The sequence below is a fragment of the Leuresthes tenuis genome, unplaced genomic scaffold (genome assembly GCF_036924035.1).
Source record: "Leuresthes tenuis unplaced genomic scaffold, fLeuTen1.0.hap1 SCAF_8, whole genome shotgun sequence".
Lineage (NCBI taxonomy): Eukaryota > Metazoa > Chordata > Actinopteri > Atheriniformes > Atherinopsidae > Leuresthes > Leuresthes tenuis.
The window spans coordinates 13,494,276-13,509,417 of record NW_027325362.1 but is presented as its reverse complement, the minus strand read 5'-3'; the positions used below and the strand labels follow the sequence as shown (position 1 = coordinate 13,509,417).

The 15,142-nt window shown below is 44.9% G+C and overlaps 1 protein-coding gene across 4 annotated transcripts in view; it reads left to right on the top strand.

Moving 5' to 3' along the window:
• zmiz1a (zinc finger, MIZ-type containing 1a) overlaps positions 1 to 15,142 on the top strand; it is a 94,602-nt gene that overhangs the window by 12,676 nt on the left and 66,784 nt on the right. For all 4 annotated transcript variants that reach the window (XM_072390913.1, XM_072390911.1, XM_072390912.1 and 1 more), the window contains exon 2: positions 8,695 to 8,803. The gene's annotated coding sequence lies outside the window, so the exon portion shown is untranslated. The remainder of the gene's footprint in view (positions 1 to 8,694; positions 8,804 to 15,142) is intronic.

The window sequence follows — 15,142 nt, the reverse complement described above, 5'->3', positions numbered from 1 at the left end:
AGGAGGAGAGCGGTTATCTCTCTGCTCCAGCACCATCAATTATTAAAAGCTCTCTCCTTGCATTTTGGTGGCACATAAAATATCAGTCACCATCTTGAAATCTTGAGTTGATAATATCTGTCAAAGGAATTAGGGCTGTGCATTGATTTCTTAAAAACTCTCTTCATCTGGATATTGTGCGTTTTAAGGTGGACTGATGTTTGCGGTGATAGCAACGGTTTGTTTAGCCCATCAAAGTAGAGAGGCCAGACTCCGAGAATGCGATTCCTAAAAGTTTCTCACTGACTTTACCATATCTGATCCGACTGGATCTACACTAAAACAGTGCCACCTCTCTTGCATATACGAGCTAAATTTTAGATGTTTGTCTGCCGCATAATATCTCATTTTAATAGTCAGAATGACTCGGCCTGTGTTTATGATGTGGAAGTACTAAGTGGATGAGGTGATGCTGGAGATTGGCGTCAGCCTGTGTCTGAGTGTGTGTCAGTTCAGCATTGGAAGTTCTGCCGAGCTCAGTGCTGTTTGGAGCTGCATCCAGACGAGCTGACAGGCCTGCAGGCCTCTCCATGTTATCGCCAAGGCTCCCATCAGTCCATTGCAGAGGGAATTCTCTCAGAAAGTGCCATCTCCCTTCCACACAGGAATCTTCGTACTGCATGTGCCATGAAGCAGAGCGGCCAGCCACTCAAAGCAAGGCAAGAATAGATGTTTTCACAAGACTTCAAGTGGCTGCAGAGGCTTTCTTAAGCCAAGGTAATGGTTATTGGCGCGCATACATGCAGAGAATGCCTGGAAGCGCTTCTGTTGAATGCTGCTCTGTTTTTTTTTTTTTTTTTTTTGCATCATCTGAGTGACACCCTCATTTACTGGTGTCAATACTGGAGTTATTTATTGACAACGAATGAAGCCCCGCAGCACCGCGTCTGCCTTTTTTTTTTCTTCTTTTCTTTTCAGTAACCACATCCTTATTCTCTTAAGATGAGCTGAGAAAAATAATCCTGCAGATATGAAATGACTACGAAGATTGAGGGCTGAAAGGATGGCAACGAAGGGTGACAGTAAATGAAAAGAAACAGCAATAAAGTGATAGTTGCTCTTATCTGCACACTAGTGGGTGTGTAGCAGCGACCTGATGCGTGCTGCCCATCTTGTGTCAACAGTGGTGTATTTACATAAGCTGCTTCCCATTGGCCACGACTTCTGTCCTGAGAGCTCCAGGCGCTGCGATGGTGAGGCAGCGTGATTAGATTTACAGATGGAGATTAATGTGAACAGAGTTTATAGCACAAAGGCATAAATCACAAAGAGGAGGCTGGAAGCTTTTGTGCTTGACCTTTTGAATGGTGATAATGATGCTGGAGACAGATACACTCCTATCGGGGCTAGCGAGGATTGAGCGCCTGAGTTTAGACAACGTCGTCACAAATGCAAATTGTGCACGTGTGTGGGGGGTTATTTTGGCGGGTCGGTCAACGGCGTAATGTTTCCAGATGGAAGTGACAACCTGCGTGAAGCTGCCGGAGCAGAACGTGCGAGAAAGTGAGGGACGCGAGTAAATGCACTTAGCTTCCGCACAGACACACGGTGACAGGCTGCTACCTGGTGCTCAGGCTCATCTTTAAGTGGGAAGTGAAACCTTTCTGTCTGTCTGTCTGTCTGTGCGTCTGTCTCCTTGTCTGTCCTTGCGCGGCCGAGCATCGGCAGGGTTATTAGAATAGCCCTATGGCTGTCACTGATAAGGCCTGTATGGGTGCTGCCACTGACAGCGCTGCCTGCCTGCGTGGCAAACACAAGTGGCCCTGGCCAGGGGATTACTGCCTGCTGCCATTTCTGCTGATGCCTTCCTTTATGTTATCCTCTCCAGTCAGATGTGCTGCATTTGAATAACTTGGCTGATGTTGTAGAAATGGAACTCCTTGAAATCCCCACCTGCATACAAATGAAGGTGCACAGACGAAACGCTTGCACACTCAGACAACACATTTGGTCTCTCTTTCTCTCTTTATTAGTCTCACTTTCTCCATCTTCTCTTTCTCCCTGCTTGTGGCCATAACTGGTTATTTACATGCTCTGTCACTTACTGGGCGGGGTGATGCTGATGGGTTAGGAGGCTTGCTAATCCACTCGGCTGCTGTCATTAGAGAGAAGCAAACAGGCTATTACCACCTCCTCCTCCTCTTCTTTCTGCTCATCATAAGCTTGCCTGAACCTCTCTCACACACACACACACAGCTGTGATGGAGAGTGCCTCTTGTTTCTTTAGCGCTGCTGAGTGGAGCCCTGCTTTGGTAATTGATCCTGTTTGGTACATGGGGAGGAGGCAGACGGAGAGAGAGGGAGGCCCTAAGTGTTGTCAGTTTGCTGCATTAATTTTTCAACCACGGCCAGTGAGGCTGAAGGGACGAGGAGGGGCCCATTGCAGAGCTCACCGAGAGGAGACATAAAGTACTGTACCTAATGCTTCCTACACTCAGATTGCTGCTCTTGGTGCTCATTTTAAAACCAGTTATTCTCTGTGAGACTAAATTATGATTCAGCTGATTCTTCCTCTCTCTAACAGCCTCCTGCCGATGACAAATTTGTTTTCCTCTGTCTCCTTTTCTTCTGTGGCTCATAAATAGCCTTCTGGTGGTTGTGTGACTTATGCCTCTTTGTCTGGGTGTTTGTGTCTTCTCATGGTGGACAGTATGTACAGCTGATAATAGACAGGCCTCACTCTGTGCTTTTTGATCCCAGTTCTGGGCTTTGGTCCCTGACTCACTAATGATGTCAGCAAAGCAGCTGACAAGGACTGAGATGAAAAGAAGCACGAACACTCAGCTTCACCCTGCTGTTCTCTGTAGTAAAAAATTGCTATTATTACTTCTGTGTTCCTCACAGCTCTGCCTCGTGGACTACGTCAAAATACTCATCACCTATAATTAGTAGCAAGACGATCACAGCGCCGGTCAGCGGGGAGGGAGTGGTTTCCATGTCCGTCAGAGCCACGTTAGCGAACACTTCCATGAGTCACTAAGAGGTGCTCACAGCCACAGCAGACGTCACTGCTGACATTTGTGCAGATATGAGTCACAATTCTTGTTTTTATTTCATACTTCTCAAGCAATTTAGGCGAGACACTTTTCTTTTAGCATCCCTAACGCGTGTCCTCGGCCCGAGATGCAGCACCTAAGAGCCCGTCACGGATATCATAGACAGAATCTAGAAATGCTTTGTGACAATGCAGTATGGATAACACGCTGTGGGAGAGAGCTGCCTGCGGGCTACGCAGAAGTTAAGTCATGATCGCCGGAGTTAAAGCACTCAAGTCCTACACTGTCAGATTGGGTTGTACGCAGAGGACAAATAGTCCCTCTCAACTCTACATGACAAACCCGAGGCTTCGTCGCACCGCCGTTCCGAAAGACCACTTCAGATCGACAATGACATGAATATACCTGAAAACAGTGAAACTGCCACAGAAAAGCACTCGCGCTGGAATGTATTTCTAGAAGTGGTTGCACATAAAGTTGAAAATAACAGAAGGAAACATGTTCAAAGGGGTATGAAATGACTGCGGGCTTGAGATTCATCAATTTCTCTTCCATTGTATAGCTCAGGCTTGACTCCCATTTTCTCCTGACGCCCATGTCGATGTCTAAGCACCAGCTCTTAAGAGCCATTTGCTGTTATCAGTTCATAATGTGGACAATTGAAGCATCAGTGAGCATCTGTCTTATTTGGCTCTTTGGTGTGTGATGCAATGCACGCGCGTGTTGGCGCCTGTTAACCTTTTTTAGTTGATTCAGCGTTTAGAAACTGCATCGGATCTGTCGGTGAGAGAGATCATTCTAATCAGCTGTGTGGCATTTTTTTCTTTATTTTTCATCTCTGCTTCTTCCCTTCTACTTCCACAACTAACCGGCCAAGTGCTGCCAGGGCCACTCTCCCAACAAACTTCTTACTACCCATATCAAGCAACACTCAATGGTCTATGGAAGCAAACCACAGTGATGTGATGATAAGCAAACACTGCTTTGTTTAAATCTTTATGTACACAATCTTCCAGTTTTCTGGTGAGTACAGTAGACACTAGGGAGTAAGGTACTCTTGTGCAAATGCAGATGGTTTTCCCGAGCTGGCAGTTGGTCGTAGTGATCGTACATCAGTTTTTTTTCCAAAAACATGCCACATAAAACAATGTATTTTGGAAATAATCTGTCCCTCCGGGGCAGACGGTGCTGGCTTAGTGTTTAACTTCAACAACGCAAAACACCAGACGCTGTAAAAAGGCAGGGTGTGTGTGTGTGTCAGAGATTGTGGTTGTGATTTACAGCCTCCGTCGGGTCACACAGGTGAGAGTCCTCTCTGCTTTGTCCCCTTGAAAAGGTGTGTTTTTTTCTCTCCCAGGTTTGATTCCTCTCCGCCCCCTCATATCCTCTCACCCTCCTGCCAGTTTAGCTAGCCAGGACAGGCCTTATTCCACTCCAAAACCATGATTGCATTCTTGAGCTATTCCACCCCCTCCTTCAGAACAAGAGCCCTCTGCATCTCTCTCCCTTTCAAGTAGAGGCTGCCGGGTGCATTTCCCCTTTGAAGATGTAATCTTGGAAAACACAGAGACATCTCCTGGATTATCTTAAATGTCTTCAGTATGTCAACAGCCCAGCCCTGTTGCAATGCAGCTTTGGCCGTTTAAAGGGTCCGCTGTGATGACAGCAGAGGAAAATGCAACACCGCAGAGGTAATCACAGGGTCAACTCTGCTGACTCCATTCAACACCAATCTCCCACTGTTATAACTGGATGTTAAAAGACACAATGAAATGAGGTATTTCCCCATGTGGCAAGGATGTGTTTACGATCAAACTTAATAGCAGGCAGTGGAGCGCTCAGTAACAGATGGTGTTGGGAGGTGAGGTTCATTTGTGTCATGGTATTTTTCCGAAATGTTTTGACAATCCAAAACGGTGCGACATCTTAACTAAGCATACAAAATAAGACGAGGAGCCCCACCGAGTAGTCACAAGAGGGAAAGTTAGTGTACACCAAATTAGAGGCGCATAAGTGGGCGCTCCTTGAAAAGGATCTTGACTTTGTAATCATATCAGATGTTATTGAGGGGAGGTTTTAGAAAGGGTAAGTGCTTGGAAACTAAATCAGAGAGTGGCTGCCTAGGGAACACGTTGTTATCATAATTACCTGCCGAACGATCACTGCAGAACTGGTGTTGATGTTGACGCCGAGCTTCCCTCCTCTCTCTCTCCGACAAGGCTGCCTTGTGTGTGCTGCTGCTTGCTTCGACATCTCTTTGTGCTCTGTTCCCTGTGTGTTTTCTTTTAGTTGTTTTTTCTCCCCCCCCCCCTCCTCGCTGGTTTCTGCCAGGAACACAGACTGCTGGTCAAAAAACGCAAATATTGTTTTGGTGAGATCAGGCTCGCAGATTGAGGACGGACTTGCGTCAGCGTGTGCGCGCGGGCGCCGGCGGGCTTTTGGGGTCGCTCTCTGGAGATGAGGCGAAGCGGAGACCTCATCCTCTCTGACCGCTCTCGCTGGTGCTCAGAGCACAGTTAGATTTCGCTCGTCTTGAATAGATATCGCAAATGATCAGCGTGAATGAAAAGCATCCGGGGGGCCTCGTCACCGATGGCATTTACACAGCGGGACGTAACATGTGATGATATCAGAGTGGGAGAGACTGAAAAAGGAGAAAAGACGACTCATGGGGGAGGAACACTTGACCTGTTTGTTTTGGGAAAATGGTATTCCTCTGCTAATTTCCTCCTGATAAGTATCTGACAGCTCATAGTAAAGTGTTTTATCTTGGCTGGAGGAAAATGGCTTCTCTCGACTCAAATCGATTTCAGAGACCCTGCTGCAGCTTTAAAACGCATTCTCCATCTTTTTAAGTTCTTCTATTTTCATAGAGGTGATCAATTACATGCAGCACATTCGCCCGCAGCTTTTAGCTTAACATGGACTTTAGCCTTTTGTCCCTCCTTCCTTCTTCTTGCCCCTTAACTCTCCAGACGCTGCTGCAAATTTTTGCTCTTTCCTCCTCCACCTATCGTCATTGACTGCCGTATGCTGAGCTGGGGGCATTGATTTTTACTGCACCGACTCTCTCCGGTTTAACAGTTGATGAGTTGTGTTAAGACACACAGGGACAGCCCTGCCTGTTTTAAGGAGATGAGGTTAGCTTTTATAGCCCTCCTGCTTCCTCAGCCTTGGATGATAAGGTGTGTGTGTGTGTGTCTGCGCTGCACATATATACAGGTGCACATATTTGTGAGTCTATCTATGAGTTAAGCAGCCACTTGAGACTATGATTCCCCCCAGGAAGCTAAAGTAAACATTGTGGTGTTTGAGGGCTTTTAACAGACAAACTTGGGCTTTGTCATCTCCAGCGTTTGAGTCACTTTAAAACGGACAGAAAATTGGTTTCTCTCAGTCAATGAACAGCCACATTGGAGAGAGCATTACCAGGACTGAAGTGTTAGGAGAGTAATGCAAATCTTGATTATGAGACAGAAGACTGGTTTCAAGTAGAAAGTTGACACAGAGCGTGGATTCAAAGGTGACAAGAAAGTTTAGTCTCTCGCAGGCACCGACACCATCCGACATCCCACACACATGCTCAGAAGTCGAGGATACAGACACAAACCTCATTTAATGTGATTAGTCTCTTTGAGGATTTTTACTGCAACCTCCTATATCTTGGATGAAAGTCTGCACTCCTGACAGGGGAATGAAAAAGCCGGAGTGTGCAGAAGCTACTACGAATCGCTCAGCTTTCCTCTGCAATATTCACCACATTATCAAGGAACACATTGCTTTGTGCTGTGTTGCTCTCAACACCATCTGTAGTGTGCTGCTCAAGTGGTAGCAATTTTCTTGTAGTCTGGTGTCTCTCTTGCAGTAATACGAGTGAAATTCGATTGCAGATCTTGATGTTCTAGTGCATTTAGTTTCTCATAAATGTTTAGATTCCTCAGTGATTGCTTCCCGGCAGTTTCCAATATGCAAAAAAAAAAAAAAATAAATAAATCACTGCCTTCACATCATTTAGTTCTCTCCTGCACTCTTTGCATAAGAGGGCTAATGTCATTTCAGACTATGAGGAAAAAGACACATGTGCCCATTGCTGCTTTTAACCTGGAATTTAATCTAACCTCTGCTCTGTACTAAATCCAGATTGCTTTCAATGTTTCTGAACAACATTACCTCGACAAAAATATCAGCAGAATTATTTAAGACGATTAAAAATCCCCGCAATAAAGAACGTAATGTATGGCTAACTTAACCTAAAACGATCACCCTGATCTACCGACTACACACAAGTTTTGAAAAGGGTCCATTGGTGCATGTTATAGCTGGGTAATATCAACCTAATAGGCTTACCTGTCATCACTGTATAGGACGGAGACCCTGTAAATCACATTTGTCTGCGACACCCGCTCGCCTCCCTGCGTATTTATGGTTTTCTCCTCCACCCTTTCCTCTTCTTTTTGGCCTCTGTCCAAAATCAACCCCCTCTTTTCACATTATGTTCCCTTCTTCTCATGGATTAAATGAGGGTAGCAGGTGTTGTGTTGTATGAGGGGCCCTATACCTTCCATACACCACTCACTTTCCAACCTTTTTTTTATTCTAAGTATCTGTTAATTAGGAGAATAACCCTGAGAAGAAAGTCATTTTTGCCACATTGTTACAGCATTTTCATAATTCTATCTTTACTTCTATCCATTTTTTCTGCTTCTCCTGTCAGGCGAGAAAGTTTAAAACAGCAGAATGTCTAACATTCTCTCACACCGTCCACAGCGTTGAAGATAGCTCACTGTTATCTTTTAGAAATTTAGCCTGAGCCTGTGGTAGCTAACTAAACCGCACAAGCACCAGGGATATTACCAGGCTATATTAAGATAGCGGTTATGTGTGGCTATGCTGAGACAAAGTAGAGATTTGAATTGAATCTTGACATCACCATAGCGATGATAATTAGTTTTTTTTTTAGAGGTATATGATTATAAACCAAAGTGATGGATGTATTTGGAGTGAAATATAACACTAACATTGCTAGTGTGTGTGTGTAATAGAAAAAATAGCCCTCCTTGTCTGATAAACAAGCCGAAATGTTATTCCATCACAGATTTTGCAACGATACGTACACTAACTGAATAGATTGTACTTGTTAGATTGTTCTTTCAAGACAGACAAGAAATGTGCCAGCTGGCTAATCCCTAAACCCATGTGTTTGTTCTAGACCTAATTTGTATTTTTTTTAAAGGGGGCAGCGAAGCAGTGAGAGCAGCCTCAGAAGGGTGTATTAAGGCAGTGAATCTTGCTGCTCTGTGTGTAATGGACTCAGGATGAGGGCTGACCATGCACCAGGCAGCTGATAACCTTTGGGAAGGACATTGTTCCTGTTCGGTGGGGGTGGGGGGGTGGGGGAGATCCACAGGCCTGTTGCAGTATACGCATTGAAGTGTGATTGGTGGTGCTGTTATTCATTGGTTCATTGGCTCTCCAGCAGGGTTAGCAGGTAGAGTAAATGGGGCAGTATAGCAAAGTCCCTCATGGCTTCCTCCATACATTTTTCAACGGTGGGGTGTATTTCTCTGTGATACATTTGTCCTCTGTCTGAACCAGGTTCTGCCTGGCATTCCATTAAAAGAAATTTAACAGCCTTTTCTTCTGTCTTCCTTTCCCTCAGATCACCACTTAAGGAGAGGTCAGCGAGAGACCGTGCGTGAGGAATACATGAAGGGTGGAGCGGGGGAAGGGCTGGCAACCACAGCAGCAGCACCGGTGAGGTCACACAGGTAAACAGAGCTTTATTTTAATCCAAAGCTTGTTGATTGTGCACAGACTTTGTTTCAGTCTTCAACTTTTTTTTTTCCTGACTTGGAGCAGACTTGGCATGCAAAGGCAAAGTGAGGGAGTAATGGGGCTGGTTTTGATTGGACCGTCCTGGGCTGGCGGCCGGGGAGGAACTGGGAACTGAGTAGTCTGCAGCTGCTGTTTATGAGGAGCCGTGCAGGATTCTGTTTGGCTCCGTCTAAGAAATCCACCCAGGCTCTACCTAGAAGCCTGTGGCCAGTGTCAATACTTGGATAAATGAACATAGCCATGATATGATTCAAAAGCCTTTTGTTTCCAAAGAATTCACTGTTCCCCCCCTTTTTTTTTTTTTTTTTTTTCAGCGGGCAGACACGGGATTGGGGAAGAGGGAATACACAGTTTCACACAAAAATGTAGATTTGAGACTTGTAAAAGAGCCGTTAATTTAATTAAGCGCTTCATTGAAAGACGACGTGCTTCATCTTTGTGTTCTAAAATAACTTTTTATTTTTGTGAATCTGAAAATAAGACTTTAACGTAGGCCTATAAAGGTGCAAACTGTTGCCACCCAGCTCAAATTTCACACTCTTTATTTGCCTTTCCTTGTGTATTCTTTGCTACCAGGGATTAAAAATGGATGACTGGGGGGCTTTAGAGGGAGGGTGGGGTGGGGGGGATCAGGAAGGCAAATAAATAAATAAAGTGCAAGGTAATCTTCCTTAATACGGTGGGTGTGGGTATGCGTGTGTGTGCAGATGCTGAGCAATGGCACTGCTTTGGGAGCATCTGCTCTGCGCGCTCATGCACGGCGCTCATGCACGGCGCGCACGCATGTGCAGACAAACGGACGCGGAACACCGTACGCACGCGCACGACTAGCAGGGATCAGCCGAAGCGATTAGGATGCGTACTTCAGAGCACAGAAAGTGACAGGTTTAACACGCATCTCACACACACGAACACATGCGCACACCATTAGAAGAGTAATGCACAGGGATAGAAAGGAAAGGGCCGCAGAACGTGAAGGCACGACTGCAGACGCATGAAAGTTTAAGAAGACAAGTTTTGCTGCTTCCCTCTGCTGCTGCCGTCCTGTATTAATCTCTCTGATGCTCAGGGACTCTGTGCCCCCCCCCCCCACCCCCCCTGACATACACACATACGCTACGCACCAGCAGTTGATCAAACAACTACGTTGTTGGGGCAAAATTTGACCAGACAACCAGGCTGGTAGAGTGACTCCTCCTCAGTGCTGCAATCATGTTGAAGACTGTTGCTGTTTACAAAGGACTATTTTCCCCCTGTAGCTAACTGGATGCATTTTTAATGGTAGCGGCGCATAATGCGGTCACTGTTGACACCGAACAATGTGGTTGTTGTGATCGATGAAGTTGGGACCGAGGAGAGGAAGATTGTACATATTGGTGAGTAATGGTGAGCTGGAATTCTCTTTGTTTCTGCCTTTTTTCGCCCGAAGCAGATCTGTTCACAGAAGAGCCGCGCACATAATGACTAGTCTGTACATATGCTTTACTGTATTTTTATCACGGCGAAACCGTGAGAGACATAAATGAAGACGGAGTAATGGAACGTGAGTCTGATCAAAAATATTATTCTCTAAGGAGTGTTACCTCCAACTTCGGAGACAGAGATGATGTTCAAAGGACAGGAATGTGTATTTTTATCCCTGCTGGTGAAATTCATTCTGGTTAACATCTCACAGCACATTTTCTTTTTCCACTTACACAAGCTGGCCCTTTTTGGATTGTGTGTGCTGCAAGAGGCATCTCACAAACAAGCAGAGGTATAAAATGGTGAGAGTGGGAGGATGAGAGAGAACATTGTCTTTCCTTTTCAGCTTAGGGACAGAGCAGAACAGGTTGTGTGAGGATACTTGCTTTCCTTAACAATGTCTAACTCTGCCTCAGGGCCACCCCTCCTTCTCTGATGCAGCTGAGAGTTGCGCTTGGTTAGAATCTGCACATTCCTCCGAGTCACATTGTTTTACCAGTGCAATTTAATTCCAAAAGTGAACTTAACTTTGTCACCTGTTGAACCCCCCCCCCGAAAAAGTTTCAGTGTTTTTCTTTAACTAATGTATTTGACATTGTCACTGTAACTCCTGTAACTGAGTAACTCCTGTTTTCAGCGCAGTTTACAAACATAATCTCTGTTTCAGCGACTATCACAATAAGAAGCATATGTCAAACAATAGTAGGACGTTGTGTTTGAGGTGCAGAGATCCACATCTGTCTGTGGCAACATTTACGTGTCAGCTGTTTGATGATTTCCTCCAGAATGTAGAAAAAATATAGGCTTCCTTCGTCCGAATGTTGTTTACTTGTGATGAAATCACCCAATATGTAACATTTTCATCACTTTACTGCAAGAGTAATGTCTTCTTTGTTTGACGTCACTGTGTCCAGATAACATATTAATCTCATCCAACCCCTGAATTGACTATCAAAGCTTTGAGCACTGGAGATTTTGCAAGGATTTGGAAGCTCTTGCGTGCCCGTCTCTGAGGAGTGAGTCTTTCTTGGTCAGCATTTATGGAGATCAGTCTTGTACATTTATATCTGGAGCATTTGTTTTGTTACGCCGGTACCAGAATTACGCAAGGCGTCGATAGTGATGCTTCAGCTTTGGGCAGTCTTTATAAAAAGAGGAATAAACAGAAATTTTCAGATTTCGGAGGGGAAAAAAAATCTAAACAGGAATCTGGCCTTGGGCAAAACTGGACAGAGAAATGGACATTTTGTTCTGGCTTAGCCAGAATCCAGATCTGAATCCCACAGAGAATCGTCCGAAGGAAGTAAAAACCAAAGTGATTGCAAGCAGGGCCTCTAACCTCAAAGACACCAAGTTCACTGCTGAAGTGCAGTGGTCCAAAAATCCCAGTGGAGACATGCAAAGAACTTTTTGATTTATGACCGAGGAAAGGGAAAACAAATGTTGAACATGGCAGATTTTTATCCTAAAAAAAAAAAAACGAAAGTCATTTCCATCTAGAGGAAAGTTATTGGTTGGATGAAAACTGTGCTCACGAAGTCATCCAGCTAATACAAACGTTGCCCCAAATCAAGAAAATTGAGTAGCAATTTGTACTAAATCCTAATTTTCCTCGAAATACCTTCAAATGTATATACAATCATAAATGACATCACTCCAGTGGGTCGCCATCTTTGTGCGTCGATCGGTCCATTATGTTATCCATCACCGGGTCTCTCTGTCTGGCATTGTCAATTACCCAGAGGAAAACAACATTAGAGGCCTGAATGGGACACGGAGCCGTGGCAGGCCTGACATGGCTGTGTTATATGATTACACAACCTGTTGGCTGTCCGCCTGTCAAGTGTCTCCTGACTCTGATGAATGGCTGTAATACGCCGCGCATCACAACACGCCATGCCACACGCTCATTAATGGCTTCTCATAATGCCGAGGACGTTCCTCCAATGCCGAAGCAGGACTCCCAGAGAAAGAGAAGAGGAGAGATAGGGGTACTAGTTGCAGTGGTAGAGTGACAAATGTTGCTCATGAATACTCCAACCTTGTAGCAGTAAACAAAAGAAACACGGTGTCCCCCATCTGCATAATTTCACAAATTTCGTGGCGAGATGCCAGTGTCAGTCACACGTATCTCTTTGTGAATTAACGATGGATGACAGAACAAAAATCTAAAAACGCAGAGAGACGTTGAAATTATTATCTCTAAGGGTGGCGCATATGTTTCTCAATTAGATACGTTGTTGTCCATCTGTGGCAAATTTGCATAGATTATCAGAAATACGTGCGACGTCACAATAGCGATGCCTGAGGAAAGGAGATTGAATCTGTTGGAAGCCATCTGAAGCTAGGTTGATTGCTCTTTCTTTCAATGAATTAGGAAACACGCTTGGCAAGAGCCGCCAAACTACTCGACTCTCATCTGTAACAAACAGATTTGATTCTCATACAGTCACTGCTCTGAGAGCTTTCGAATTAAAAAAGTGGAAATTGCTCTGAATGAGTTATTTTCTGAAGAGTCTGTGGGTGAGATGCTATGCACCAGTGGCATGGCAACTAAATATAATATTTTCACCTAGTATGCTAGCCATGCAAAGGTAATCTAAAACCTACATAACCCCTAAGCCACATGGGTGGCTTTAGATCTGTCAGGCTTTCAGCATGCGGTGCTCACTGGGAAGCGTCATCCACTATGCCGGAGCTCCATTGATGAGCACATTCTTTCTCTCAATTTGACAGGTCTGTGCTCAATATACTGCGCCTCGGCTTTGTCTTGTCATATATTTTGCAGCTTCTCACTCTGAAGTCAGTATTTTTATAGAAAGAGACACAGATGTTAAAAGATTTTCAATTTCACCATGCACACAAGTGCCAGTGTTTTCAAGCTCGATGCCACAGAGGAAAGAGCTGAACGGTGCTGCATCTGCAGTGTGTGTCTATGAGAGACACAGACAGAGGGAGACAATCTGTCTGAATATTCCTCTCTCTGTGTCTTCTGTGTGAGTATATGTGCTTTTTCTCACAGCTTGAGTTTCTCAGTTTGAAATGCAACACCTGCAGATGTGTCTTGTAAACTGCAGCCGCCAGCTTCTCTCCCATTCAGAGGGGACCATTGAAACAAAGCCATTAAAGTAGCTGTGTCCACAGGGCGAAGATTTGATGCATGGGTGTGCCGGAGTGATTTTTCCATAGTTTTAATGCTAGAGTCTTTGAACTGAACCACATAAAAGGGCGGCCTTACACTGCATTAGCAGGTATGTGCTAAAATATGGACGTCAGAGGTCACTGACAACCTGTTGACACAGTGGAGATTTATGCAACATGTCCACAGATACTCGTCCAAAGTGACACACACAGCACAGCTTTCCATACAGCACAGTGCGGCAGTGGTTTCTTGTTGCTGCTGATCTTTGGGTCCCTCCAGCTCCAGATACCAGAGCCTGAGTTATTCTCCACTCCGCTCCCTGACCCTCCTAATTGAGAACGGCTGTTATAGAGACAAAAAAAAAAAAAAAAAAAAAACCTAACCCAGCTAAACGGACAGAGAGATTGAGAACAGATTCTCATGTGAAAGAAAGTAAGAACAAATGAAAGCAGCGAAGAGTTGAACCTGTGCAGGCTGATCGAGTGGAGGCTGCCAGTGTGCTCAACCAGAACCGAACCTCCCTTTACCTCCTCTCTGGCCATGGAAAGCTGAGCACAGTCTCGTAGATGCAGGAGTGGCAAATCAATATAGTGTGTGATAAGAAAGGAAAAATGAGGGAAACACTGCTCAGAGTGGAGAAAGAATTGCGTAAGGGATATCAAACCAGAGGGTTGGGAAGAGGTGCGGTAAGCTCAGTGACAGCTGCATGCATGTTGTACTGGGTGACGGTCTGTCCGTCTGTCAGAACAGATATTTCTGTCTGTTTAGTGCTGCCTTACAGGCTGCCAGAAACAGTCCTCGTGTCATCGCTGGGTGCCTGCTGTCACTGGCTAAAAAGGAGAGAGGGAGTGGAGCGTGTGTGTGTGCACGGGTGTGTGTGTGAGCGAGAGTGACAGAGGGAGAAACTCGAGCAGCTGTCTTGAAAGCTCTTCCACTCTGTCAGTACATCTAGAATCTGCTTTCCCCTGATATATCCACAGTTATACTGTTTTAGTCAGCGGTTTGGTCAGAGGACCTCTGCTTTTAAAGGGTTACATTTGGGGAAATCCGCGTGTTGCAGAGGTTACAAGTTAAGATAGTGAGAGCACAAACACTGTAAGGAAATGCGTCTCTATTGCACCATGCTCACATTTAAAGGTCAATCTGTTTGTTTTTATAGTGCCACACTTATGGTAGTTCCACAAAACCATGTTTAAACTAAATTTAGGGACGCGTTTTAGCGGTTGAGCCAATGAACTGTGCTTGTAAATGTATATGGTGAACTGAAGCCTTTTGATTGTAGCACTACATCTGTGTATCTGCTTCCATCATACAGACTGCTGTAAATTTACAAAGGACTTACAGCCTAACTCGCTGTATTTCATAATAATTGTGGATTACAATTAAACATACATCGCTCATGCAAATTAGCAGTTAATGCAGTTGGTTAACCAATAACGCCAGACAACTGTAATTCATCAGCATATACCAGTAATTTCTGTCAAGCAAAGTGTCCCCCCCCCACCTCCACCACATCCACCCACCCACCCACTTACTCACTAATTACATCGTGAGTGCAGTGGGTTGCTGGACTGGTGATGATCCCCGTTTTAACACAGATGGTCGCATGTAAGGTGGATATGACGTGAAGAGAAGCAGAAAACAACCTGCTGAGCAAACTCGAATC